At 51.7% G+C, this 26,414-nt stretch overlaps 1 protein-coding gene across 1 annotated transcript in view; it reads left to right on the forward strand.

Annotated features, from left to right (window-relative positions):
• Shb (SH2 domain containing adaptor protein B) overlaps nt 1–26,414 on the forward strand; it is a 130,540-nt gene that overhangs the window by 10,120 nt on the left and 94,006 nt on the right. The window lies entirely within an intron of this gene.

Raw genomic sequence — 26,414 nt, forward strand, 5'->3', positions numbered from 1 at the left:
TTGTTTCATTGATTCCTTCAGTAGATGTTGCTGAGAGCCTGCCGTGTGCTGGCTGTGTGCTGGGTGTTCTACGTGGTGCTGGGGCCTCAACAGTGAACAGAAAGCTTACAAGTCCTGCTCCCCTGAGTTTGTAGGCTCAGCTTGTCAGAGACTGTGACTCTGGAGACAGGATAGAGGTCAACTGGGCCCAAGTATGGCATGCTATTATTATTATTATTATTAGGTACCAGAGATTGAACTCAGGGGCACTGACCACTGCACACTCCCCCAGCTCTATTTTGTATTTTATTTAGAGACAGGGTCTCACTGAGTTGCTTAGCACCTCACTTTTGCTGAGGCTGCCTTTGAACTCGGGCTTCAGCTTCCCGAGCTGCTGGGATTACAGGCATGTGTGCCTGGCTGGCATGCTGTTTTGTATGGTGCTCAGAGAGGGCTTTGCTGAGGCTGAGCTGGTGTGAGCCCCATGGCTCTCCAAGATCAGAGGGGACAGCCCTGCAGAGATGAGAGCAGGGAGGGGTTGTCCCAGGAGCATCGTGTCACTGAGCCTGAGCAGGACAGGGGAGGGCGAGAGGTGGGGCCTCAGGCAGGAAAGAGGTCTTTTACCTGAGCTCTGCGTTGGAGCTGGAAGGTTCTGAGCAGGGAGCCCCATGACCTGACGCAGGTTTTAGAAGGCTTGTGCTGGCTGCCTTATGGGAACAGTGGAGAGGACACGCAGGGAGACTTCTGGAACTGGGGCACTCACAGCTGGGATGAGAGGAGGCCAGGTTTGGGGTGTCCGAAAGGTAGGGCTATAGTGTCTCCCGACAGATGATCTCTAAGAAGAGTCAGGGTGTGGGGCGGGGGGCGGGGGGGGGGGCGGGATGAGCAGCCAGGAGCAACAGTGACCTTGGCTGGGATGGGGAAGGCTCTGGAGCCCAAGTTACAACTCAGCTGATGGAGTTGGCAGAGAGGGATGCCCTCTGCCCTCCCTGAGGACCCAGCAGAGACAAGCATGGCTTCCGTGTGGGGCTGCAGGAGGAACTGGAAACCACCAGGAAGAGGAGGCCACATGAGAGCAGGAGAGGGGCAGATCCTGGACAGGAGGGATCCCTTCCACAGCAACTGAGGTTGGAAGGGGGCGGGCTGCTTGCCCTTGGTGTGGCCAGAGCTTGCTGCCTGCAGTTGTGACTGCAGGGGGTAGAGGAAGGTGATAAGAGGTCAGGTGTGAAGGGCCCGGCCTGCCACCTCCTTGAGGTTACTCCAGTATTCCAAATTCAAGGGGCTGCTTGGGAGGCTGAGCTGGACACACTCAGGTTAAGGGCGAATGCTGGGATTAAGTCTCCAGGGACAGGGCAGGGGCTGCACCGTCTCAGCACAAACACTTCAGGTAGTTGGGAAAGTTCTCCCATATCTGGGGTTTGTGGGACTCTGGCTACAGGGAGGAGGCAAAGAGTAAGGAGGAATGGGCCTCTCCAGGTTTCCCCAGCCGGGTTGGAATTCGAAAAATGAAAATGACCAGAAAGTGGACGGCGAAACGTCACCGTTTTTTGTTGGACTTGTTGGTCTTGCACTCCCAGAAAGCCAGACAGCCCTGTGATCCCTCGGTGCATTCCAAAGCTGCAGCGTGTGATCTGGGGACCACGTGGCGTTGTGGGAATGGTGCAGCCCCTACCTGCCCTTCTGTGTGGGCCACTTGCATTGGCTGCACTCAGCCCCTTCTCAGGAAGGGGCGGGCTCCGATGCTGAGGTGGATTTCAGGCTCATTGGTGACCTCCTCCCCTCCTTTATAACAAGAGTGAATAAATCTGCTGCAGAAAATACAGGTGAGCAAAACCAAAATAGAAATCAACCTTAATTGTGTAATTCAAAGAAACCACTGGTAACATTGAGTGTTTTTCCAGCTTGCCTTATTTCCCAGCATATGCATCCATTTTTTCCCTCCACAAAAATTAAGTAATATTGCATATTTTTTTTTCAAAGACATGGAATGAAGTCAACATTATCTTATGAACACCCAACAACCACAATTTAATAGCTGAATATTTCGGCTCTCTCTCATCTTCACTAATTCAGTGGCCCTGTAATGAACATCTTTGTAACTTCATTCTTTACACAGGTCTGGGATTATTTCCCTGGGATTGAACCTGATAAGAATTGTTGGGTAAAATGATAAAAATTTTGATATGTGTTTTTAGATTGTGTTCTAGAGAGGCTTTACCAATTGATGCCTGTTCGACTCTTCTCTCACAAGACTGGGGATTCTAATGCAATTTGGTTTAATTTGCAATTTCTCGGATTACTGGTGCATACGTGCATTGACCATTTGTGTTGCTTTCCAAAAATGTTTGCTTATATCTTCTACTCACCCTTTTGTACCGCAGAGTTTTATCTTTTTATGGGGTTGAACAACTTTTTGTGGATTAAGGAGTGCAGCCTCTTACCTGCTGTTTGGGGTGCAGAATGTTTTCTTTTTAAAGTTTACAAGTTGACTTTTCGTTCTGTGTCTGGTGGTGGCTGATGCTTACAGTGCATTTTTATCTGTTGTTAAATCGGTCTTGGTGTTCTTCATGATTTCTTGAGTGTGCTGCTTAGAAATTCTTCTTCACTCCAAATATTTACTCCAGCATATTCTTCTAATACTTTGATGCTTTCTTTCCTTTTGCATTGAAGGTTTTTTTTTTTTTTTTTTTTTGGTACTGGGAATTGAACCCAGGCTGATCTTCCACTGAGCTACATCCCAGTCCTTTTTAATTTTTTTATTTTGAGACAGGGTCTGGCTCATCTGCTAAGGGTCTCACTACATGGATGAGGCTGGCCTCAAACCCTCTTGCCTCAGCCTCCTGAGTTTCTGGGATTACAGGTGTGCACCACCATGCCTGTCTACTCTGAAGTGTTCATCGGCCTGTAGTCAGATCTCGGGGTCTGAGTAGGCATCATATATTTTTCTGATAGCATGTTTCTGGACAGCTTCTCTCTGCTCACTCTAGATCTGCCTGTATTCCTTCAAGTGCCTCTTTAGACTTAAATATTTTGATTCTGTCTTGCCCTGACTGTGTTTAGGTCTCATCGGCGATTATGATAATGTTGACGAAGGCTTGTCTTTATAAAATGATACCTTTCCTCTGCAGATACTCATGCACTTATTACACGGCTCCTGACACATGAGGGAAATAACCAGGTATTAGCACTTCATCTTTGGATGCCACACCTGATGTGGTGGATGGGGTGTGATCAGGAAAGCCTCCCCTCCCTCTGGCAGAGTCAGCTTCCCCTCTGGGGCCACAGGGCCAGGCTGCCTTGGTGTATTTGGGGTGGTCAATCACTGGAGTCCCCCCTGCACCCTTGGCTTTAACTGAGACACTCTGTTTCATCTTTCTCCCGGAGGCTTTGCGGTGGAAGAGGTGTAGCCTTCAGTTGTCCACGTAGCACGATGTTTAGATGCCAGCCAGGCTCCAGCAGTGAGGCTGAGACCTGAGGGATCCCCAGCCATGATTACGCCCAAGTGGTCTAACTCAGCCTGGAAAGGTCCCCGAGAGTTTCCAAGGCAAGATGGGAAGAGGTCCATGCCCCCGTAGAGAGGCAGGTAAATGACTTGCAGAGTGGAGAAGGGATGTATCTGAGCCCAAGGTGGGACAGCACTGGGAAAGTAGCCTGTAGTGTGTAGACTTGAAGGATGGGTAAGACTTGAAGATGTGACCTGTGGGAACTCCATGACTTTGTGGTCACTTAATTTTTTTTTGTACTAGAGAATAGAACCCAGGGGCACTCAACCACTGAGCCACTTCTTCAGTCCTTTTTTGTATTTTATTTAGAGATAGGGTCTCGCTGAGTTGCTTAAATCTTTGCTAAGTTGCTGGGGCTGGCTTTGAACTCACCATCCTCCTGCCCCAGCCCCCCAAGCCTCTGGGATTACAAGCATGCACCACCATACCTAGCATTAGTCACTTAATTTTTAACACCCACCGAAGTCCAATCCTAGAGGACTAATTAAAAGTTCTTCCCCCACCAGCCCCCACCCAACCTTTGCTGTCCCCTTTCAACCCAGGTGTCCTGCAGCTTCTATTAGTGAGAGACAATGACGCCTAGACTGCTGGGCCTGTTCCTCTTTTCTGGCTCAGGCCAGTCAGACTGATGCTTCCCGCAGGGTCTGCTTTGGGGCTGGTGACCTTAACGAGTTGAGGCTAGAGGAACGCATTAAATCCAGAAGTGTTGATGGGGAATAAATATAGGAAAAGTGTGGGGTTTTGAACACTGATGAACCTTTCTGCGGTTCTGAGAGGCTGGGGGCGTTTACACAGTTCAGCACACCATGTGTCGCACCTTGTCATCGAACCTTGGGCCAGCCCTCGCAGCACCTGGAGAGCAATTTTCAAAAATACCGGTTTGCTAGGCTCCCACCCAGGCTTATTAAAGCATGATTTCTGAGGGTGGAGCCTGGATGCCAGTATTTTTGGAAGCTCCCCAAATGATGAAGACCTGCCACCAAGGCTGAAATCTGCTGTCTTAGGCCTTTGGGACCCCACGAGATGCTGGGGATCTCCCAGTTTGGCCCTTTTCCAGCCATACTTGAAACCTCAATGATGAGCGCATTGGTCCCCCACCACCAGGCCCCTTTACTCAGTGGGAGTTGGAGGCTGCCTCTGATGCCACTCCAGTTCCTGTTGAGTGCCCGACATTTATGGGGGTTCCATCGACTGCCCTTCTTGTCTCTAGATTCTACTATTGTATTGGTTTGGATCTTTGAGGTCCAGAAGAACAAGTGACCTTGCTTCTCCCACCTGGAGTGTGTTTGGTGTCTTCCACGGCAGAGGAGAGCTGCGGGCTGTAACGCTACCCCACAGGGCCAAGTCCTAGCCAGGGCACCAACTGCCGTGGACAGTGACCCTTCAGTATCTCAGGAGTAGAGACCCCTGATGGAGCTTCTGTCCAGGAGCTTCCTGTGGGCTGAAAGTGACCAGCCGGAGCATGTTCCTAGGGAGTGCCCTGAGGTGGACGCTGTGTAGATGGGTAACTGGGTAAGGAGCAGGGTCAGGTTCACTGGAGGATTTGGGGAATCTCAGCAGAGAGAGGAGGGGAGCAGGCAGGCCTAGATTCTAGGGGAGCAGGTGGGACCTGCCATCTAGGACTTTAATCCTCAGTAGGAAGCAAATGAGGCAGAGGTTGCCTGGCTGAGAGTGGCATGGTGACAGGGGCTGGGCATTCTGTGTCCTTGCCGGGGCTCGCCAGGTACCCAGAGTTGTTGGCCCTCACACCATAGACCATAATGGTGCTTACTGTGGCATGAAATGAGCACTGGCTCTAGGGTCCATCATCCTGAGGTCACATTGCTAGCCCTGCTGCTTGGAAGCCTTGTAACTTGGGACAACTGACTAGGTTCTCCATTTGCCAAGTGGGGATAGCGATGGTGTTTCCCGACCACTCGCTCAGCCTTGGGCCATGTTTCACTTGCTGTGTTTTATCCTCACAGTGGGTCTTTGAGGTGGTGCCATAAGACTCTCCATTTTATTGAAGGTAAAATATTTAGGAGACGAGGTTTGGGGGCGGGGAAGTACGCGGGCCACTGGAGAATCAAATAAAATTGTTAGTCTCAGTGGTGGAGCACAGTGCCTGGAGTATGGGCAGAGCTTCGTGAATGTTTTATAATATTTTGTCCACATTTGTCCAGGGCCTCAGTCCAGTTTCCAACTCTTAGCCACAGTAAAACCAGTGGGGCTGCCGTTTCAGGCCCATTGTCCTCAAAATGTGACCCTGTCCTTATCTGATGGGTCAGTTTGTGGTTGACATATGCTTCCCCACAGCCAGAGAGTAACAGGAAAAGCTCTGCCTGGAATCAGCATCGCATTCTAAGAGCTTCTAAGAGTGTGTTAACTCCCGGATCCCCACAACGCTGCCTAGGAGTGGGTTCTGTCAAGTGTCCCATCTTACAGATAGGAAGACTGAGACACACAGATGACACAGATAGTAGCAGGCAGAGCCGGAGCTGGGTGTCAACCGCTTGCCATCAGCCTGGCTCCTGTGTCTGCCCTTGACCTCTCTGTGCTATACAGATATAGAGGACAGTAACGGGACAGCCGTGTGTACCATGGTGGTCCCAGAAACATGTGGCCAGAGCCATTTAGAAGCCAGATCACTCTACCATTGACGAAGTGTCTGGTTTGGGGTGGACACGCTCCATGTGCATTTTGACAGGACAGTGCTGCCAGAGAAGCTTCAGGGAAGACTTCCTGGAGGTGGTGGCCTAGGAGCTGGACCTTCATGGATAGGGAGGGAGGGTTTGCGTATTTAAACACTGGTGGATGTCAGGAGAGCATTCTGGGAGGGGCTCTGAGTGATCTCTAGATACTGAAGGAGAAGTTGGAATGGGAAATGAGGCTTTCAGGTCAGGCCGTGAAGTTTGGCCTTTTATTCCGTGGGTGATGAAAGGTGGTAGAGCGAGGCGTGACAGGGTCAGGTCTGGGCTTTAGGAAAACCCGTGTTTCTGCAGCTTCAGAGGGTAGGCTGTGGGGGTGGGGGCCCCAGGCCAAGCTTGGAGGTAGGGACCCCAGTTAAGAGGACATCAGATGCAGTTGCCAGGGGCAGCAAGGGTCTGACCCTAGTCTGCATCCTTAAGCCCTGAAATACTGCACCTGACAGCTCAGGCAGCCCTCAGACGCCTCTGGGTAATGGAGGAAATTGACTGAGCGCTTGTCAAGAGATGGCTTTTTCTGGACTGCTCTTGTCGATAGCCAAGATGCCCTCTGTGGGAGTTGGCGAGTTACTCTGCCCCCAGGGAATTTGTCCCCATTCTATCAGAGCCTGAGGAAGCATGCTGGGACCCTAGTATCTGGGTCAGGGTGGTGACGCGTCAGCTCCTCCAGGTCCCACTGACAGGGACCCCCGTGGAGAGGGACAAGGCGGCCTGTCATGTGGGACTTGGATGGGAGGGAGCAGCTGTGTGTGCTCTGAAGGTGAACCCAGCTTGGACTGGGAGGTCTTGCCGAGCCACAGGCATTTCTGAGGGGCCAGAGCTGCTAGAAGGAAGCAGGGCAGAGACTGCTGGTGCATTGCCGAGAAAAGCAGGAACAAGGAGCCCAGCCCCGGGGCATGCAGCCTCTGAACAGTGTCCTCCTGAAGGACAAGCTGGTTGAGAAACAGTAAGTGCTCAGGCTCCTTTGGGTCCCTGGAGGGAAAGAAACCTTAGCCTCCGTGAAGATGTTTGCCCAGCTCCATCAAACAGCCCCCTGAGGATCCCCGGCCAGTTCCTTCCACCCTCACTGTCCCCAGGGCCTCTGGGCCAGCAGAGCTTGCTTTTACAAGACCAGAAGGAGCGCCTAAGGATCTAGGGATAACACGCCTGTCAGTCGGCTCCTCCTCGCCGGGCTTCCGTGGGGCCCTGGATCTGTCTGAAAGCCATCTGTGGTATGACTGTGAAGTGACAGGATGGTAGGAGTTGGTGTCATCACTTCCTAGTCACCCACAGGACAGCTGAGAACATTGTGACAGCCTGGATTATCCTGCCAGAACCCGGGGCCTGAGGGTTGTCCCAGTGCAGACACCACGCCCCTGGCGGTCGGCTGGGGTCTTGCCTACCTTGCCCTCACCCACTGAGGCTTTGAGTCACCACCATCTACAGACTATGGGATGGGACAAAGGGACACTCACCTTCACCCAGACAAGCCCTTTGTTTGGAGTCCCTAAAGCTTTTTAGACAATCCCCAGTATCAAAAAAAGAGAAAGAAATTTTCTTTGTAGTTGGACATTTCTGATGGCCACCTCAATAGTAATGGGGAGGGACCCGAGATGTGTAAGGGGACTAAATAAAGCAAGGACTTCATACTTTCTTGAGTCTCCCCAGACTTTTCTTTAAAAAATTCAGCAAGGTATCAGGGCTTTTCTGGTAGGGAGAGGCCTGGCTTCCTAATAAGATCTGTACATTTGAATTTCAAAGGCTTGTTTGAATATGAAATTGAAGGTAACCTTGTATTCACAGTCTAAAAATCAGAAACAAGTGAGGTTGTCGTTAAGTCTGTTCCTGTAGCCCTTGGGGCAGGATGTTTTCTACTCCTCCACCAAAGATTGCTTTGAGCCCTTTTGTTGAAGGACTTCTGACATTTTTCCCCCAGCATTGCTCTGGAGTTAGACATTCAAATCATTGACTGGCATTGACAGGTGGACCCAGAATCCCAGGATGGAACTTGAGGATTGCAGCACACTGTGAGTGTCACAGATTGTCCTGTACTTGATTTTAAAATGTCCCTTCAGTACCTGCTCAGCTGCTGGCCTACAGGCCCATGGGGGAAGCAGCCTGGGGCAGTGAAGGAACTCTGCTCTGGGTTAGTCTGGGCTCTAGGTGAGGGTCTGTGACCTTGGGCAAGTCCCTTGACCTCTCTGAACCTGTTTCCCATCTTGAAAATCTGGACATTCATCCTGATCCTGAAGTTAGCAAAGAAAGCAGTTGCAAAAGGACCTCATAAGTCAAAGTTAACCTTAAAAATGTTGTCGATTTGGCTTCAAGTCAGAAGGAGTGACCTGAAACAATGAGAGGCAATGTGGACCTCAAGGCAAGAAGCTTCAAGTTGCTACTCTGGGGTCCAGTGGTTCCCTCCTAGGAATTTATTTTAAGGATAGTGATGAGAGTCACGAGGATTTAGGTACAAGTCACTCATGGCAATTGAAAGAAGAAAATAATATCAACATTGGGAATTACCTGAACATCCCACCACGAGAAATGGCTGATGTGTGGCACATGCCTATAGTAAACAGAAATGCAGCCAGTAGGAGCAGAGGCAGCACCCACTGCAGGGCTGTCAAGGGGGACAAGGTAACAAAGTGATACTTCTTAAAAACAGAATATCAAAAATGATGAACATTTATCACCCATCCCCCCATTCCTACCTTCACATGTAGAAAAAAGGCTGCGAAGAATAGACCCAAATGTGCACAAGTGGTTATTACTAGAAGATTAACCTGTCTTACAGTTGTCACAAACAAACACAGATTATTTATTTAATCATAAATGTAAAAATGTTTGAAAGTGGCGATATCTGGAGCTCACTGTAGAAGGGCAGGAAGGGCAGGCTCACTGTCTCCCAGCTGAAGTTTTTGCTGGGCCATCTGAATGAGTCGTTGAACTTCAAAGCCAGGGCTGGAGAGAGTCTCATTGTGTTGGAATGCTGGTGATGAGGCTCACAGGAAGTGGTGACAAGCCCTTTGTTATATAAGCTCGCCAGGCTGGCTTGTCGGTGCCAGCCCTGGCCCTAGGTGCTTGATCGGGACATTATCTGTCTGTGTCCGGGGCCACAGCCTTAGCTGGGACGGGGACCTGTGTGGGAACTGCACCGTCAGGCTCAGGAAGCCCCAGCTCCCGCCTCTCTTGCTTAACTCCCTCTGCAGCGGGATTGACCAGATCATTCCCCAACCCGGGAAGCTATCTAGGCTGCCTCAAAAATCAAGGGCAACCTGCTCGTTGATAGGCTCGTGTCTCTCAGTTCCTCTCTGCCTTGCGAGGGCCCTGGTGGTCCTGCTGAAGTCTTTAGGGATGTTGCTGCTCCAGAGGCAGATTTCATTCCCCCCCCTGTGAACTGCCCTGTAGGAAGCAGGGGGCAGGCACAACTGGCCTTGCGCACCACAGGTGCCCAGCGAAGCCTCACACACGGCCTCCCCAGGTTTCCTGTACCCTGTGAAGTGTGTGTACTTGTGGGCAAGGAGGTCAGGCTCTTGCAGCCAGAAAATAATCTCAGCCCGAAGCTGAGAATTTTAGCTGCTGCTGGGGAGCCCCCACTGTGTGCTGGGTGCCTTTGATTCATCACTCACTGTGGTGCTCACGGGAACTCCAGGAGGAGGGCAGCCTAACCAGGAAACAGAGGTCGGGGGTGTGCCCACTTTCCTTGTTTTTATGGTCATTTCTGTGTTATCTGGATTCCCAGGGACTGGGCTCCCTGCTTTTGATTTGCCCCCATGGCTGGCCTGGAATCTCATGTTGAGGTGACTCTGGCTTCCCCAGCCAGGTGGGCCCGGGGACTTGAGGCAAGTCCCACCCTGCTCTCTGGGCGCAGTGTCTGGATTTGTGAAGCGGCCGGTGTTGTTCTTCCTCACAGGGCCTGGCGTTTCCAAAGACTTCACCCACCCCTGGGCCCCAGTTCCTGTGGAATGCGGTTGGTCTTGTAGGAGGCAGTCGCAAGCCACAAGAGACTGGGTTTTTTACTCTCAGGATGACATCCAAACATGAGATGACTGTTGTCCCCAATTAATGAGACGTAAGAAGTAGAGTTGTGCAACTTCATAATAAAACCGCATTTCTCACTGAGATTTCCATTCCTTCCGTGTGGAAGGCACGCGTTCTGCCCCTGGCAGGCTCACACGCACCCGTTCTTTGGCCTGTGCACCCGGTTTTTCCCCTGAATTGGTCTGGAAAAAGCCTTGGGCAGTTCCCAGTGCAAATGCAACAGCAAAAGATTTATCCCGCCCCGAGGTGTTTGAAGAAATGCTAGGGTCTTCTCGGGGACCCTGCTCAGGGAAGAAGAACCCAGAGGGAGGGGTCTTGGACATGAATGTGTTCCCTTGAGGGGGCCACATGTTCTTATTTGCACCGTTGATTTCTCACTTATCTAACACAGGGGTCAGCAGGTGTTTTTGCACAGAGACACACGGTATGCTAGGCCTTGTGGTAACGTGGTTTCTTTTGCAGTAATTCATTCTGCTCTTCTGGTGCCACTGAAGATCTGTAAGTGAATGGGTGTGGCCGTGTTCCAGGAACACTTCATTTATAAAAATAAAGCTTTGTCCACCGCTGGTTGAAAACATAAGACTCCGCTCTTCCTAATCACAGCCCATAGTGACTTGTTCTCTCTGGGTTTTATCCAGACCTGTTCTGACCTCCGGATCACAGAGAGAACCCCACTCTCCCACCCCCCCTAGTACCCCTCAAGCCTTCTCTGGCCTGACTCGCAGATCTTTGATCGCTCCTTCATTCTACTGAAGGCACCCACGTTCGTATGTCAAATGATGCACCATTTTTTTTTTTTCCTAGCGACTCTACTGTCCTGTGAAGGATCTCTTATTGTACAGTCTGGTTCATTATAATGAAGTAAGAAATTGACATATTGTCTGATTGCTCATTGTTGGGGCTTTCTCAGATGCTGCCAGAAGAAAAGCCCCATGTCTGATATCCACTTGAGTCTTGATTCTTTGGTCTGTCCTTCATCCTCAGTCCTCCAAATGTGACTCTGGATGTGTCCTTACTTCACACTCCCCACAGTTTCTGTCGTGCCCAGGCTCATAGCTTGACATTCCAGCTGACCTGTGCCTTCTGGAAGGGCTTCCTGTGTTGCTCCATTGCGTCTGGGCCAGCCAGCTAGAAACTTCTGCCTCCCAGTAGGCTGCAAGGCTCACCTGCAGGCCTCTGTGGCATACCTCTCTCTCTGTTGTCCTGCCAAGTCCAGCTCAGCTGTCATTCCCTTCAGAGGCCCTGTGGATCCCTGCCTTCCCTTCTCCGTGTGTGGGGACGGGTCCATGCCTCTGTGGTAAGATCAGCATGTCACGTTGTGGCTCCTGTGTCTGTTGTCCCTGCTTGGCTTCTGTAGAGCTGCAGTGAGAGTTCCACGTCTCACACAAGTTGTCCCCAGAGTGCACCTAGGAATGCTTGTCAGAGGATTGGCCCCACAGAAATTGGTGGAGGGCCCGTCATGGTCTGAAATCCTGAGAGTTCCCAAACTTCCGGTCACTCTACACGGGAAAACACCCAAAACCCCAGTGCCTTCTGGAGCAGCCAAAACACGCCCCACTGTAGGCATCTGTGACTCAACAGGCTGAGTGGCTTGGGCCACCTGTCTTTCTGGTGTGGTAAGGAGACTTCTGGGTGAGCATGCCAGATGGGTGTCCAGAAGGGCAGCTCTTTCCCTCCTCAGGGGAAAGTGGGAGTGAGGATAACAGTTACCAAGTATTGAGCACTTCCTGTATGCAGAGGTTTATATATAGGGAACTTGGATGTGATTTGCACAGGGTTCAGGGTGGGGGGTGCTTAGGGACCCTTCAACTTCTTCAGCATCATGCCCACCACATAGTAGGCGCTTGATAAGTATTTTATGAATGAGTCAATGAGTTAGGCCAAAGGAGATTTTTCTGGAAAGACTCATTGTAGCCAGATTAAAAGACTGCAGATACCACACTAAGGAGTTAATTGAGCCTTCGCCCCATAGGTAGTTGGGGACTCAAGGACAGGTTTGAGCAGGGAGGGACGTCTGCGCAACATGTGTCGCGCTTACCCCATTATTTGCCCTTTCCGGTGTGACTGAGTTGCCAGATAATGAGGTGTTGGGCTGCACAAAGCACTTCCTTGTGCTGGAGAGAGGCAGGGCCAGCCTTGAAGCCAGTTGGCCACCAGCCTCCTCCCTGTAATTTATGTGCAGTGGCAGGTTGGAGTGGGCTGCCAGGCGGAGCCAGGGCTTGCCTGCCTCTCCAGGTCACCGCCTCAGCTTGCTGGCTCCAGTGCAGGGGCCGTGGCCCTGACGCGAGGCCTGCCCTTCTGGGCCTGCCCTGCTGCCAGTGCGTTCTGGGAGGATTAAAGGTGGCCCGCCAGCTTTTACTAGGACTTGCTGACACAAGTGGGACGAGGGGGGTGATGCCACTGACCCTGGATTTCTTTTCCTCCGTTGCCCAAACTACAGTCCCAGGCTCGGTAACCTTGGGCTTCTCCTGGCTAAAGATATCTGGTGGCCAGAGATTGCTCTTCTAGGAGGACACAACTTACCGTTTATAGATTGGGAAGCGCACAGATGAGGTGTCAGTACCTGGATTTGAGTATGCAGAGCAGCTGCCCTGGCCAAGGGGTTAGCAGTTCAGTTCCTGGGTGAGCCCCCTGTCATGGGTATAGTAGAGCGTGTGCCCTGAGGGAACATGAACATGGGGCAGGCGGGAGGAAGCTGGCGGCAGTGGTGGACCAGAGAGGGTGAAGTGTTACAGGAATATCAGATGGATTGATTCTGAGAGGCATTCTGGAAAGGCTCCTTGGAGGAGGTGAGAGTGGCTAGAGAAGGTAACTCAGGGAAGAATGAAAGGCAGGACACAGCTTGGCCAAGATCATGGAAGTTGGCAAGGACGGGTTGGATCTGGTGAGGAAGGCATGGGGCCGGAGCTCAGAGTGGGAACAGGTGGGGCAGTGGACAGTCTGGCAGAGGGTGGCATTTGAGAGGCTCCCAGAGCCTGGCCAAAGACTTAGCCATGCGGTAATGAGCCTGAGGGAACCTTGTTTGGACCTTTGTCACTGCAGGGACTCAGGGAAACCCAGGGGTGGGCGTTTGGCCAGTATGGCGGGAGTTAACAGAAATTTCGTTTCTTGCCTGGGTCAGGTTGCCCCGGGCCTGTGCTTGGCTCAGGCTGGAATTGGGCCCCTGCTGTTCTGGCCCCTGCCACTGCTGCTTTCTGAACCTGGTCTTCCAAGAGCCTGTCACAAGTGATTTCCAGGAAAACCAGCAGATGGGCAGGATGGAAATGCCTCTCCCGGGGAGGCCGATCCCTTCCTCCAGCCTTAGCTGAAACTGGTCCCCTCGTGGGCACTTCAAGGCTGGTTCCAGGCCACACCTCAGTATTGTCTTAGCTGCTTCGGGAGACAGAGTGGGGATTTCCCTTCCCATTTTAAGGATGGAGAAGTGGATTGATTGCAGTCACCCCAAAGTGAGGGAAACTTCTAAGGGAGGCTGTGCCCCCCCCCACTTCTGGCTTCGTGTGTCACACACAACGCTGCCCCCCAATAATTAGAGGGCAGGTGTACAGTTTGGAGGTGAGGTTTGTAATTAAATGACAGCTGAAATGACACCCCCGAGCTCCATTTCGACACCAGTGCCCTCATTCACATTAAGCTCCTACTGCATGCCGATCACCATATTAAGCTCCTCTTCGTTCTTGTGACAACCCTCGTGGGAGGGTATGTTTGTTATCCCTGATGGGGAGACTGAGGCACACAGAGTTTAAGAACTTGCTCGGTGGCCCAGCTCAGACCAGACGTGGCATCTGATGTGGGGAAGCCCAATCCAGAGCCTGTGCTCTGGTCTGCCTGGTGCCTCTGAGGAGCCAGATGCCTGCACGTCCCCGCGTCTGCCCTGGTGCTCTGAGCTGCTTTATAATTAGAACAGACTGCAGCTCCAGCCAGTGACTTCCTTGTGAGATTAATAGTCAGAAACTCAGGAGAAAATTGAAGAACAGGAAAGGAAATAGGTAAAAAACGAGGATGTTTCCACTACTTAAAACAAATGTTTGATAGTTGACTTTGACCAACTGTATTTTGCCAGTTGGAGGCTCCCACTCTGGGAACTCTTCCGCCTCTGTGCTTTACTGTTCAGTACCAGCCCCACTCCAGCCATGATCTCTCTCTCTCTCTCTCTGCAGGGCAGGGGTTGGAACCCAAGGCCTTGTGTATACACTGTGCAAGCACTCTACCTCTAAGCCACCCCCAGCGCTGGCCAACACTTCTCTCCCATAGAGATGCACATCTCTGAACCCGTCAGCTGACTTCCCAGAGGTTCCAGTACCTTCCCCCTGCCTTTTGGAATACCACTGAGTTGCTGTAACTGGGCATTCAAGCCCCATCCTTCCCAACAAGGTGGTCTCCGTCTCCCTTTCCTGCTCCGCCAGGAACATCCTTCCCTGAACTCACCCACTGTCCACACCTCTGGGCCTTCACCTCTGTGTGCACCTCTTCCTCCTGCTTGGGGGATGCACATGCAGTTGAGTCCTGCCCCTTGGTAAAACTCTGACTCGGGCTCTCTCTCCTGCCCGCACCATGGGTCCTGGCTCTGGGCCTGTGTTGTGTTGTGTGGTAGGCACGGTTTACGATGCCCAGGCCCTTCCCTCCATGCAGCTCTACCTAACTGGTACTCAGCAGTGCATGCTCCTGGTTCTGGGCAAGGTGGGGGTAGCAGACCCTTAGTGGGCAAAGGTAAAGCAAAGTTATCCGTTAGGAAAAAGGGCTTTGTAAGTATCAGGCAGGAGAGCTCATTTCAGTTTGTGTAGAAAAAGAACAAAGAGAGCTGGGGACCTGGCTCTGTGGTGGACCACTCAGCTAGCATGCCGTCCAGAGGCCTGTCCACGTAGTTCTTCCTTCTCTCCCACACCCTTCAGCTCTGCCTTACCTTGGAGAGGCCTTTATCGGCTGAGTTGTGTGCTGTATCTCACCACTGCCCTAGGAGGCGGCTGGCAGGCTCGGCCAGGGATGACTGGGACTTGGGATGGGGCTGAGCCTCCTGGAAGAGGTTTTTATTAAATCAGAGCTGCTTCCAGGCCAAGCCTTGGGTACCTTTCTAACTGTAAGCTGTGTGGTCAAGTGAGAGGTTCTTTGAAAGCTGGACTGGCATCAACAGGAAGCAGGATTACAGCAGGACTTTGTGGTGGCTTGGTGACCTCTGCTCAATAGACAGTGGGGAATGGGCTGGTAGGGAGGGGCAGAGGTAGTAAAATTCAAGAATCATGCCATCCATTCATTCATTCCCGTGTAGGGACAACATTTCTTTTCAACCTTGAAATTGGCCCTTGCACAAATAGGCTAATGACGGAGTAATTTCCAGTGTCTAGTGTCGGCTTTCTCTTGGGCTTTCTAGTTCAGAAGGCACTGTTTTGTAAAAGATCCCACTTTTTGTCCGTTTCCTTTCTATGTATCTGCAATGACAGATCAGGAAATAGTTTTTTTTTTTTTTTTTTTTTAAAGATTCCAGTCTAGTGTAGTGTGGGGACAATATTGAAGGCGTGACAGCAGCATTTGACAGGGGACTTTATCTCAAGAATGCTTTTCATCTTTTATTTTTTTTTGCTTTTCATCGTTTAAACAACATCCTTGCTGCAGTTTTCTAGGGAAGAAAGGCGGTTTGGGGCAAACCCTTTCCTGCACTGTCGTCCTGGGCCACCCCACCCTCCTGCCAGCCCTGCCTGATAAGCTTTGGGGTCCAGAAGTGTGTTCTTCTCAGAAAACTTCCATCCTGCACTTCCTCGGCCTCCGATCCAGCCCGTCCCGTTCCTGCCTTTGTTCTGTGTGTAACAGATACACCCTCTCCAGGTTTTGTCCGCCCTTTCCCACTCTTCCTTGTCACCTTCTGGTCACCACCTTCCTGGTGCATGCCCCTGCCCACTGTCACCCTTGCACACCCACCTTTCTCCCTCCCCCTGGGCCTCCTGGAAGCTGCAGCAGCTCATAGCAGCCCAGCTGCTAGTGACTGGTGGGAAGCTGAGTGGGTGGCACCCTGTGTCTGAGGGGAGGGGCACTGGGCGGGGCAGGAGGATATCTGGAAGTCAGGCACACCAGCAGCTTTTCTTTACTGTGTGACCTTGGGCACATTTCTCAAATCTCTCTGAGCCTATTTCCTGACAGAATTCAGGTTTTCATTTATTATGTACCAGGTTCTGTATTAGACACCCCTGTGTCTAATAGTATGAGTAGACATAGACCTGCCCTGAGTGCCTGCTTTACGGGGTCTTACTAAACGTAGTGGGATGACTTGATGGGTGGTTAGGAAGAGCAGTGATATTTAGGCTTGGAAATGTCTTATAAACTGTAAAGTGCACTGCACACAGGAGGGTTACTTTCTGCGGCTCCCAGGTCCATTGTTTTTGTGGTAGAATAAGGCCTGCCTTGTGGTACTCTTAAGTCTGGAGATCCCTTCAGGCCTGGTGCCTGTGTGCGCACTCTGGGGTTGGGGCACACGTGCATGGAACCTGACAGCCTGACCCCAGCTGTAAAGGAGTAGCAGGAAAAAATTCTGGGAATGGTCTGAAGTTCTCCACATGTGGTTTGACTTTATTTCTTATTGTTTTATTTTTCTGAGTACCTAGTATTGAATCCAGGGCCTCATGCATGCTAGGCAAGCACTCTATTTCTAAGCTCCATCCCCAGTGCCTCCCCTGCCCCCCCCCCCCTTTTATCTTGAGATAGGGATCTGGCTATGTTGTCCAGGCGGGCCTTGAACTTGTGATCCTCCTGTCTCAGTCCCAGAATAGCTGGGATCACAGGTAAATGTCATTTGCACATGGCTTGATTGATTTTTTAAAAACTCTTACACAACTTGTCAGGATTTGGTGAAACCATTTTTAGTGGGAAAAGAGCCAGAGTGAAAAAAATGCCATGTTAAAAGGACAAAATGTGAAATGTCATTTCTCACCCCTTCTAATAACCCAGCCACCTTGTGTCACAGCTAGTTATAAGCCTGTTTTTGTCCCTCTGACTGGCTTGTGAACTCAGAAGCTCTGTGTCCTGGAGCCCAGCATGGGACCTGCTCTAGGGAGGGTGGCAGGGTGGAGGTGCAGACAGAGCTATGGGGCTCACATCTAGCTCGGGATAGCTCAGGACAGTCCACGGGGACTCATTCTGGGAGGATGGTGACATTCAGTCAAGCCTGCTGTTGCCCAGCATTGAAATGTGAATGCCATTCCTAGACCCACCTTGTAGGTAAAGAAATGGACCCAGAGAGGTTGAGCTAGCTTCCCAAGGTGACACGGGGGATTAGAGAAGGGAACATGGGGGAGGGAGTATCATTGGAAATAGACATACAGCACCCTCAACTACGGACCCAGATGGAGGCCGGACAGGAAGTTTCCAAGTTATAAGTGTCCCCCAGCAGTTGGCATGTCATACAGACTGGCCTACAGAGCCCTGTGAGCTGGTTTTTGGCTCAGCTGGCCCTCAGCATCTTGTTTGAGCCTGTTGTTAGTTGCCACGAGGAGATGGCAGGATCTTGCTCCAGGAAGGCCTAGCAGGCAGACAGCTGGTTTTCCTCTCGCCCCCATGCTCTGTGGCCTACACTAGCCTTTTATTCTTGCTGAGTCTGGTCTTCGGTCCCTACAGAGAAGGGTTTCACCTCACAGTCACTTCTAAAGTCCATTGAGCATAATGTGAGGAGTTAGGGCGAGGACCTGAGTTTGAATTCTGGCTCTGCAACTTCCTGCCCTCAGCAAGTTATCCAACTGCCCTGTGCCTCAATTTTTTTCATGTGTACAATGGGGGGATAGTATTGGAATCTAACCCATGGGGTCGTGAGTATAAAAAGGACAGAGCACAGTGCCTGGCAGCTGCCCTCAGGTTTATCAGATTCTGCTGACCCCATGGTAGCTCTCAGAGCTCCTGGCTGTCCCAGTGGCTCGGGGGCAGGGAGGGAGATCTGGGGCTCTGAGCTCCCACCGGGCTGGGGATGCCTGGGTTTGCTCCTGGAGCTCCTTGCTCTGCAGATGTTGAGATCATCACCTGCAGCGGCTCCCAGCCTTGGCCAAGCTCTTGCGACATTCCCACGGGCTCTAGGGGTTCCTTGTGCCCAAGTTCTGTGTGGGCAGGGCTGCGGGCAGGCAGCACGTTTTGGCAGGTCTCTAGTGGTTTCATTGGTGAAGAGTTTCCTGTGGCTGTTCTTGTTAGGATTGAAGAAACGGAGTTTTTACGGCCTTCTTTTGTTCCTCCCAGATGCTAGTAAACTGTTTAAAACTTTGGTTAAATGCTGCTTCTCTAAGGAAAGAGGGATGTTTGGGGACTTCTGTTCCTGTGTTAGTTCTAGGTCACTGAGGTTTGGTCTGGGAGAGGGAGGTGTCTCCTGCATTAGAGGAGGTCAGGACAAATGTGACTGGTATTTTTCTGGGGTCTTCACTTTCCTGGGTGGAGACATGAGCAAGAAGGCCCTTGCATCTCCAATCTGGGATGGATGTGTCCATGTGTGTCTGCCATGTGCAGGGGAGAGATCCTGGGCTGTGATTCTGCAGGTCCAGATTCTTTGCCTCTTGACTCACAATATGACCTTGAGCGAGTCACTTCCCCTGGGTCTGTGAAATCATGGATGATGGTGAGGTGTTTACACATGCCAGTTTCTGCTAGAGACCAGTGCTTCTTAATCTTGGATGCCTCCCTCCCAAGCTTCTGAGGAGATTTTAGAGTACATGGATTCCCAGGTCTTACCTTGGAGCACTTAAATCAGAACTTCTCGGGGTGGAGCTCAGACATTGGTGTGTTGTCGAAGCTCTTGGGTAACTCTGATGTGCCATGGGACTAGATCAGGGATAAACTGCCATTCCTGGGACCTCATCTAGCTGCTGTTTCTGTAAGTAATAACTTGTATTGTGGTTCGCTATCACTTTATAATGGCAGTACAATAGTAGTTGCAGGAAGATTGTATGACACATAGGAAACATTATCTACAGAAAGATATTGGCTGGCCTCTCCCTAGACTGTCCTTTCCTTGAAGGCAGACACTGAACTGTTTGTCCCTTCTGTCCTCAGGACATGGTCCACCATGGGCATCACTGAATTCCAGGACAGAGGAAGTTTGAGTATCTCAATGCCTCTCCCACAGCCCCCAGGCTTTCCAGTGCTGTTGGGGAAGAGGCCCTGTCTTGGCCTAGGATGGGACCCTCCCCATGGCACCCATAGAAATACTGGGCTCCACCCATCCGCTTCATCTCATTTCCACCTAGTGGGAAAGGCCTTGTGGGAAGGCCTAAGGTCTTCTTGAGAGAGTGAAAGAACACCTGTAACACTGGCTCCCTGCCCCCAGTCATATGCTTTGAAGTACCATAAAAATCCCAGGAAGAACATGGAGTTTCCAAAGGCAAGAGATCTCAGTCTAGGTTTTGCTCTGTGCCAAGTGCTCCATTAGTTTCTGCTTGGAGGTTCCCTGGGGCAGGGAGCTCCCTCCCTCAAGTACCCTGAACAGCTTGGTCAGGTCAAGCATTCTTCCTGAAATTGGGTTGAAATTTTTGGCTGGTGCTCATTCTGTCCTCTCTGATCCTACAGAATATATCCTTGTCCTGTTGCAGGGCTTAACCACCCATCCTGCAACCCCAGTCGACCCCAATACACCCGAGACTTTGCTGGAACATACTCCTCAGTCCCTTCAGTGATGCCCATGAGACATGGAGTCCAGGCTCTTCATTGTCCTGGGGACAGCTCTTGATTATGGACCAGGCCCAGTGCCCTCCAGGTTGTGCAGTCGAGGGAGATGGGCACCTCCTGGGTGGTGGAAGATTTCAGGCACCAGCACAGCCTGTGGTCAGGCTGGCTTTGGAGATACTGCTAGACCACGTGAGAGTCACATGGCTTTAAAAAGGGCCAGGCAGCCATGGCCTTGGGTGTTGCACACATGTGAGCTTCTGCCTGCTGCTCAACACATGGGACATCAGAAGACTCCAGTGGAACCTGGGCCTTCCTGGCTTGCTACTCAGGGGAGAAGTGCAGGCTCAGCCTCCTCCCCTGGCAGACGGGAAGTGTGGTCGGGTGAGAGCTTCCTGGGCCCTGGGTTTATGACATTGCTGGGCCAGGAACAAGGTTAATATTTTAATAGTGAAGGGTGAGCCCCATTATTACCCGAACTCATTCATCAATGGCAGAACCTGCTTTACCTGTTCAATGTCCTGGATGTGGGTTGTTCATGAATGGGAATCCAGTTTTCTCTTTAAAACCCAAGCCACCTCTCCCCTTCTTAAATCCAGGAGGCGGGGCTGGGGAGGGTGTCAGGGTTTCACAGCAGGTTCTTCCTGGGTAGAAGAAGCTGTGGACGCCTTCAAAGGCCCTTCCGGCCTTACTCAATAAGATTCCCTCCTGAGCCAGTCCATGGGCTGGGAGACTAGGCCACAGCAGCTCCAGTTGTCCTCTGCTCAAGACAGCATGACAACGACCATGTGGGGAAAAGGTGTTTGTCACAAGACCACTCAGGTGGACCCTTTCTGAGCCCCTTCTGAAATGGCTGGTCAACTGGGGTGTTGGTTGAAACATCTTCGGGTAGTGCAGTCTTCTGAGATCTGCAGTGGCCCAAGTCACCTGTGTTAACCCTGAGAAATAAATGGGCATGGTGGGGCGCCCATGGTGGGGTGGGAGTTCACTCTTCTCCTAGGAGAGCATCGCTCTCGGTCCTTCCTTAGCCCCTTCTCAGGTGCCACCACTTGGAGCCTGGAAGCCCGTAGGGATTTCAGGCTGGCCACTGGACTCCGGGCTGCCACCTCACCCCCTCCTTAATCCTCATTGCCAGTGTGGGCCTTAGTTTTGTGAATCCAGCTGGGCTCAACCTAACCAGATGAAAAACGAACCAACTTACCTTCATATTCCCTTTTCTTGCCACAGAAGTTAGATCTTCATGGTTGTTTTTGAAAACTACAAGAGCTAGAGTGTTTGGAGGCCCCAGGGAGTGCTGGGTGTCGTGTAAGGATCCCCTCTCTTCAAGGAGGCAAGGCCACAGTTACCTTCTGGCTCTCCCTCCCTCCCGTGTCCAGCGATGCTCCATTAGCAAAAGTTTGGGAATAAGGTGAGGGACCCCAGAGCTTTGCCATGGAGCGCTGTGAACAACTCAAAACCACACGGGCTCTTTCCTTCTCATTTAAGGGCAAGGACCATGCCCCACCACCTGTTTTGGTGGGTAGAGGGAGGGAGAGCTGGAAACAGCAGCCAGGGAGCGCATGCCGCAGGCAGAAGCCCTGCTTCCTGGGTGTGGCCAGGCAGGTTGCAGGTGTGTGGAGTCACAGGGCAGCTGAGGAAGAGGAAGAGAGACTTCCTGTGCCTGCTGACTTCGGGAGTGTCAGGGAGGCCCTCGCCCAGGGTTGGCACACCTCAGCCAAACTGGCAGAGCTTCCTCTTCTTCCTGTCAGACCTCCTTTCGGAGATTTCTTCCTGCTTCTGGGAAGGAGCTGGGGTGTTAGCCTGCGCAACAGGCCGTGGGTGGCATGGAGGAGCCAGCGCTTTGGGGATGCCCCTTGGGTGGGAACCTGTACTGTCTTGTGTGCTCTCGAGCCTTGGGGAGGTTACCAGGCATCTCTGGGCTTTGGCTTTCTCATCTGAAAACAAGGTGGTTAGGAGGGCAACATAAGATGACTTGTGTCAAACAAAGCACACAGCTGAGACCCTGGCCCCGCCTCCCCTGTGGGCTTCCTGCTGGAGCCTCTCACCTGTTCTCTTCCTTTAGGCTCTGGGGAGCCACACACCCTGAGGTTCTCAGGTCCTGGCCCTGGAGGCTGCAGTCCCTGGGGCTCAATCCCGCTGAGTCACGCCTGGCCTCGGGTCAGCAGAGTTGAGTGCAGAGGGGAAGTGGGTGGTAGGCTGGGGATGTCTGTAACAGCTGCCTTATCAGCGAGGGGCCATCCCTCCCCTGTACACTGATTTACTCAGCAGCAGTGGATCAAAGTTTGCTCTTTTGAAATTGATAAGTCTGGGATTCAGTTCAAGATACCTTTGCCTTCCTTTAAGGATGGAATGCTTCCGGTGGCTGGTGATTTATGACCTTCCATTTGGAAGGGGATTTTACAGTGTGCATTAACAAATAAGGGCCATTCTGGGCCTGATACATGAAGCTCCTGTCCAGACATCCCAGTGGTGCTTTAGAGAGTGCCACCGGAGGGGGAGGGGCACAGGTGGGGACGGGCAAGACAAGCCAGCACCCTTAGGCAGCAGTGGGTTCACCAGCCCACTGAAATCATATGAGGACTGGATTTTATAGATAACGTTGAAAAGATTGAAAGGCCTGTTTGGTTTAATGCTTTCCCCCCAAAGCAAAGCGCTCTCCAGGAAATTAGATAAGTGAAAAGTTGGGGAGTATTTTTATGGTGCTAAATTTATTCATTCTAAAGGACTGTCCTGTGGTCTCAATTGCCTTTTTACTATTGATTGTTATTGCTCTTTTCTTTGTCATATGTGAACAAGGACAGGTGGTAGTTGGGTTGTTGCTGGTTTTTTTTTTAGTGTCAGTGATCCTGTGTCTCATCCTCCCTACTTTTTTGTAATTAAACTGGTCCATGAAATTCACTCTACAGATGGGGAACCTGAGGCACTGATACGGAGTGACTTAGCTAATGGTGCCCAGCTGGAGAGAGAAGGTGTTTATATGAAGTTTGGGCCTCAAGCTTCCCACAGAAACTATTGGATGCGGGGATGAGGCGGCAAAAAGGATCAGTAACATCATTTGTGGGGCCCACCTCCTACAAGATAATAATTTGGGGTTTCTTATTCAAAAATTACTAAGGACTGGGAATGTAGCTCAGTGGTAGAGTACACCCAGTGTTCTCAAGTCTTTGGGTTTGATCTTCGGATAAATATATATGTATGTACTTTTAATACATATTTATTAATATACTTTATATATATTTAATATATTCAAAATGGTGACATAAGGGCATTAAACAAAAGTACAGGGCCCTGTGCAGCTGCACAGGCCACCTGACCATGAAGCTGACCCTGGGGACCATAAATGTCAATGTTCCTGATGTCCTGGCATTTAAAATAAGAGCCTGCAGACGGGGGATGTGGCTCTGGTGGGGTGCCCGCCTTGCGTGCTAGAGCCCCAGCAACCCAGGCGCACACAAATCAATAAATAAATAGTCTGTATCACTTAACCCAAGCAATGAATTGCGCTGGCCAAGCCTTTGAGACTTAGGTCCCTGGCTTAGAGCATTTCCTCTGCCCTCCACAGCCCTCTGTGGGAGCAGGTGGGAGACTTATAGAGATGAGGCTTCTCACAGCCCTGGAGGAAGCGGGAGGGGCAGGTGGTGTTTATCTGGCCTTGTTTTGCTGTCTTACCTGCCCCGTGTCTGCCCTAGTGGCTCTATGTCTCTGGGGCGAAGTGCCACACACCCTCCAGGACCAGTGGGTCTGGGGTCTCCTGTTGTAGGCCAGGCCAGGCCTGTGCAGATGGGTTGGCCAGCAGATGCTTGCCAACCAGGAGCAGCAGCTGGAGTGAAAGAACCTGGCCCAGGCCCATGACTGGGTTCCTTGGGCTCAGTGGTGGCCTGTGTCCTTGCTGCACGGACCTCGTGGGAGTTTTGGTGCACTATAGCCCTTCTCCCTTTCCCTAGAGCTATAGTAGGACTCATGCATCTGACCTCACAGCACTTGCAGAGAAAACAGATCTCTTTGTGCTGTGCTGAAGCCCCCGGAGCACAGAGGTGCCTGCGTCTCTGGTGCAGGCGCAGATGCTATGTGAGTAGGCACACATTCACTAATTTTGTGCTTATCACGTGTGCTAAGCTTTCAACAAACATGAAGTCATCCCATGAACCCATGAGGTTGAATTTAGTATTATTCCCATGAGAAAACTGAGGCCTAGAGAGGTCAAGTTGAGCCAAGAGGTGGGCAAGAAATCGGGAAAATGCACAAGATGCCCCTTTCTGGCTCTTCCCTGGAGAGAAATGGCTCTGTAGGTCCTCCATTGGCTGAATTACTTATCATCTCACCCAGCATTTTGCAGGTACCCCTTTATGCTAGGCCAGGGGTGGTGGGGTGGGCAGAGCCAACTGAACCACCCTCATGCTAGAAGCCTTGGGCCCATGAGCTTTCAAGGAAAAAGCTGCCACAACCTACAATCACTTATGTGTTTACAAAATAGGCATCTGGGCAAGTGCAGCAAGGGGTCCAGGGCCTTGGAGGGAAGCTGCTAGGGTAGAGAGCGTTCCCGGGCCTGGAAAGTTCAGTCTCTGTGTCCACCAGTTCACCCCCAGGCCCTGGAGGTTCTGACCAGAGGGGAGCAGCAGGCAGCGGGGGCCAGGAGAAGGCCTTGTGGAGAAGCAGGAGACTGGAGGGAAGAGCAAGTGCTGTGTTCTATTGCATTTTCTTCCAGTCCTTTTTCTGTGTCTATGACAAACTTCTTTTCTGTGGTGGTGATTTTAGAAGACAGGAATCCTTTTATAAGTACTGTTTTAAAACCCAGTTATGTCAATGGCTGAAATGCCAAGAAGAATCTCATTAGATACATAGACCCCTCGCCTGTTGTGGGCTGCATAGTGTGTGTCCCCAGGTAACTCACCCATCTGGAACTGGTGTTCCCTGGTCCAAGGTGCCACAGGCCTTGGTCAGTTTCCCCCCTTCTGTACTTCTGATTGTGGCCTGAGCTGCATTTGTTTGCACAGAGGGGATTCACCAGGAAAGGCGTCACTATTGTGAGTGAGCCTGGTCTCCGGCATCTCTGGAGTGGGCCAAGTGGACACTGGTGTTTGGATATACCAGTAGCCAGCCCTGAGGGGCTTCATGGGGCCACCCCTGGGCTCATTCCGGAAGGGCCTATGCCACTTTTGTCTCAAGTGGATACACATGCCCACCCTTTGGCGTGGCAGCTCTAGGCCTGCCCTGAAGCTGCAGGGCAGACTGTGTAGGCTTCTGCAGGGACTCAGAGGCCCATCAGGGTCCCATTTTTTTTCTCATCCAAGTACTTTCTTCAGGACATGCCTGCTTGATCCCTGGGACAGTGGGCTTGGCCTAGGAGAAAATGACACATGGGCATTTCTGGGGGAGGCTGCCTGCACTAGGGAGGGTGACTTCTGGGGACACCTGACTCCTGATTCTGTGTAGACTCCATCGCATTTGCAAAGCCATGATCTGCTCAGAATCCCAGAGACAGATGAGGAGCGGAGATTTTTTTTTTACCCATCTGACAGTGAGGAAACAAACTTAGGAGAATTGGGATGGAGCTGGGGCAGGGCCTGAGTGAATGGGAGCCTGGGGCTATCTGCCCGTCCTTGGCTGCTTCTCTTCTCCTCTCTCTCTCTCCAGGAGCTCTTCCTGGTCCAGGCAGCAGATGCTGTCAGGCCTCACTGCGTGCCTCCTGCCTTCCCAGTCTGGCGTTTTCCAGCTGGCTGGCATCTGCACTCTGTGCCTGAGGGCTTTTTCCAGGGTCTGGAAATGGGGCCGCTGGCCACTGTGCCTGCACATGAGTGACTGGCCTCCATCAGTGACTCCCAGGCATGGGTATCTGGCCCCAGCTCCCTTGACCTATGGAAGGTAATTCTGAGGAGTGGCCTGTGCACGATTTCCCATAGAATCAAGCTCCAGGCGCCCACCTTGATTGGTGGCTTAGCAGTGCAGCTTTCCTGGCTGCCTTCCTCCCCGTGTCCCTGTCTTCTCCTAAGTGTCTCCTCCCAAATAAACCACTTGCAATAGAGTCCCTACTTTAGGGTCTGTGTCTGGGGATCTCAGACTAAGGCACGTAGCCTGTAGAGCATGAGAACAGCATCCTTTATGTGCTCCCAAGAGCCCTGGTGCATGTGCCCATGGAGCATGCCAGGGGGAAGATGCTTTCCCACTGAAGATGGGGCACTCAGACTGAGAGAGGTGGGAGACATGTCCAGAGCACAGCTGGGGAGAAACCTCAAAGCACTGATCTCAGTGCCCAGAATCCAGTACCAGCCTGGAGTCCCCGACCCTGCCTTTGGCTTCTACCCAGCACACCTTGCCAACCCTACTGCTTACAACAGCGCACTATGCAGTGGTAAAGGGAAGCATGTCCAGAGCCTGCCCTCCAGGTCGGGGCTGAGAGCAGCAGCCTGCACACAGCTGTGATCCAAGGCAAGTGGAAGGGCCTTCCCAGTGTGCTTCTCCCTCTGCCTGGCACGTGTGACTGAATGGCTTCTGTCCTTAACCATGCCAGATCCCTCTGGGGAGGTAACCTGATTGATACCATCTTCCAGCCCCCACTGCAGACTCTTTGGTACCCCTTGCCCAGAGCTCCGCACAAGCAGGCACGCAGCAA

The sequence above is a fragment of the Marmota monax genome, unplaced genomic scaffold (assembly GCF_021218885.2).
Source record: "Marmota monax isolate L192 unplaced genomic scaffold, Marmota_monax_Labrador192_F-V1.1 WCK01_AAM20220418_F8-fsc00069, whole genome shotgun sequence".
Classification (NCBI taxonomy): Eukaryota; Metazoa; Chordata; class Mammalia; order Rodentia; family Sciuridae; genus Marmota; species Marmota monax.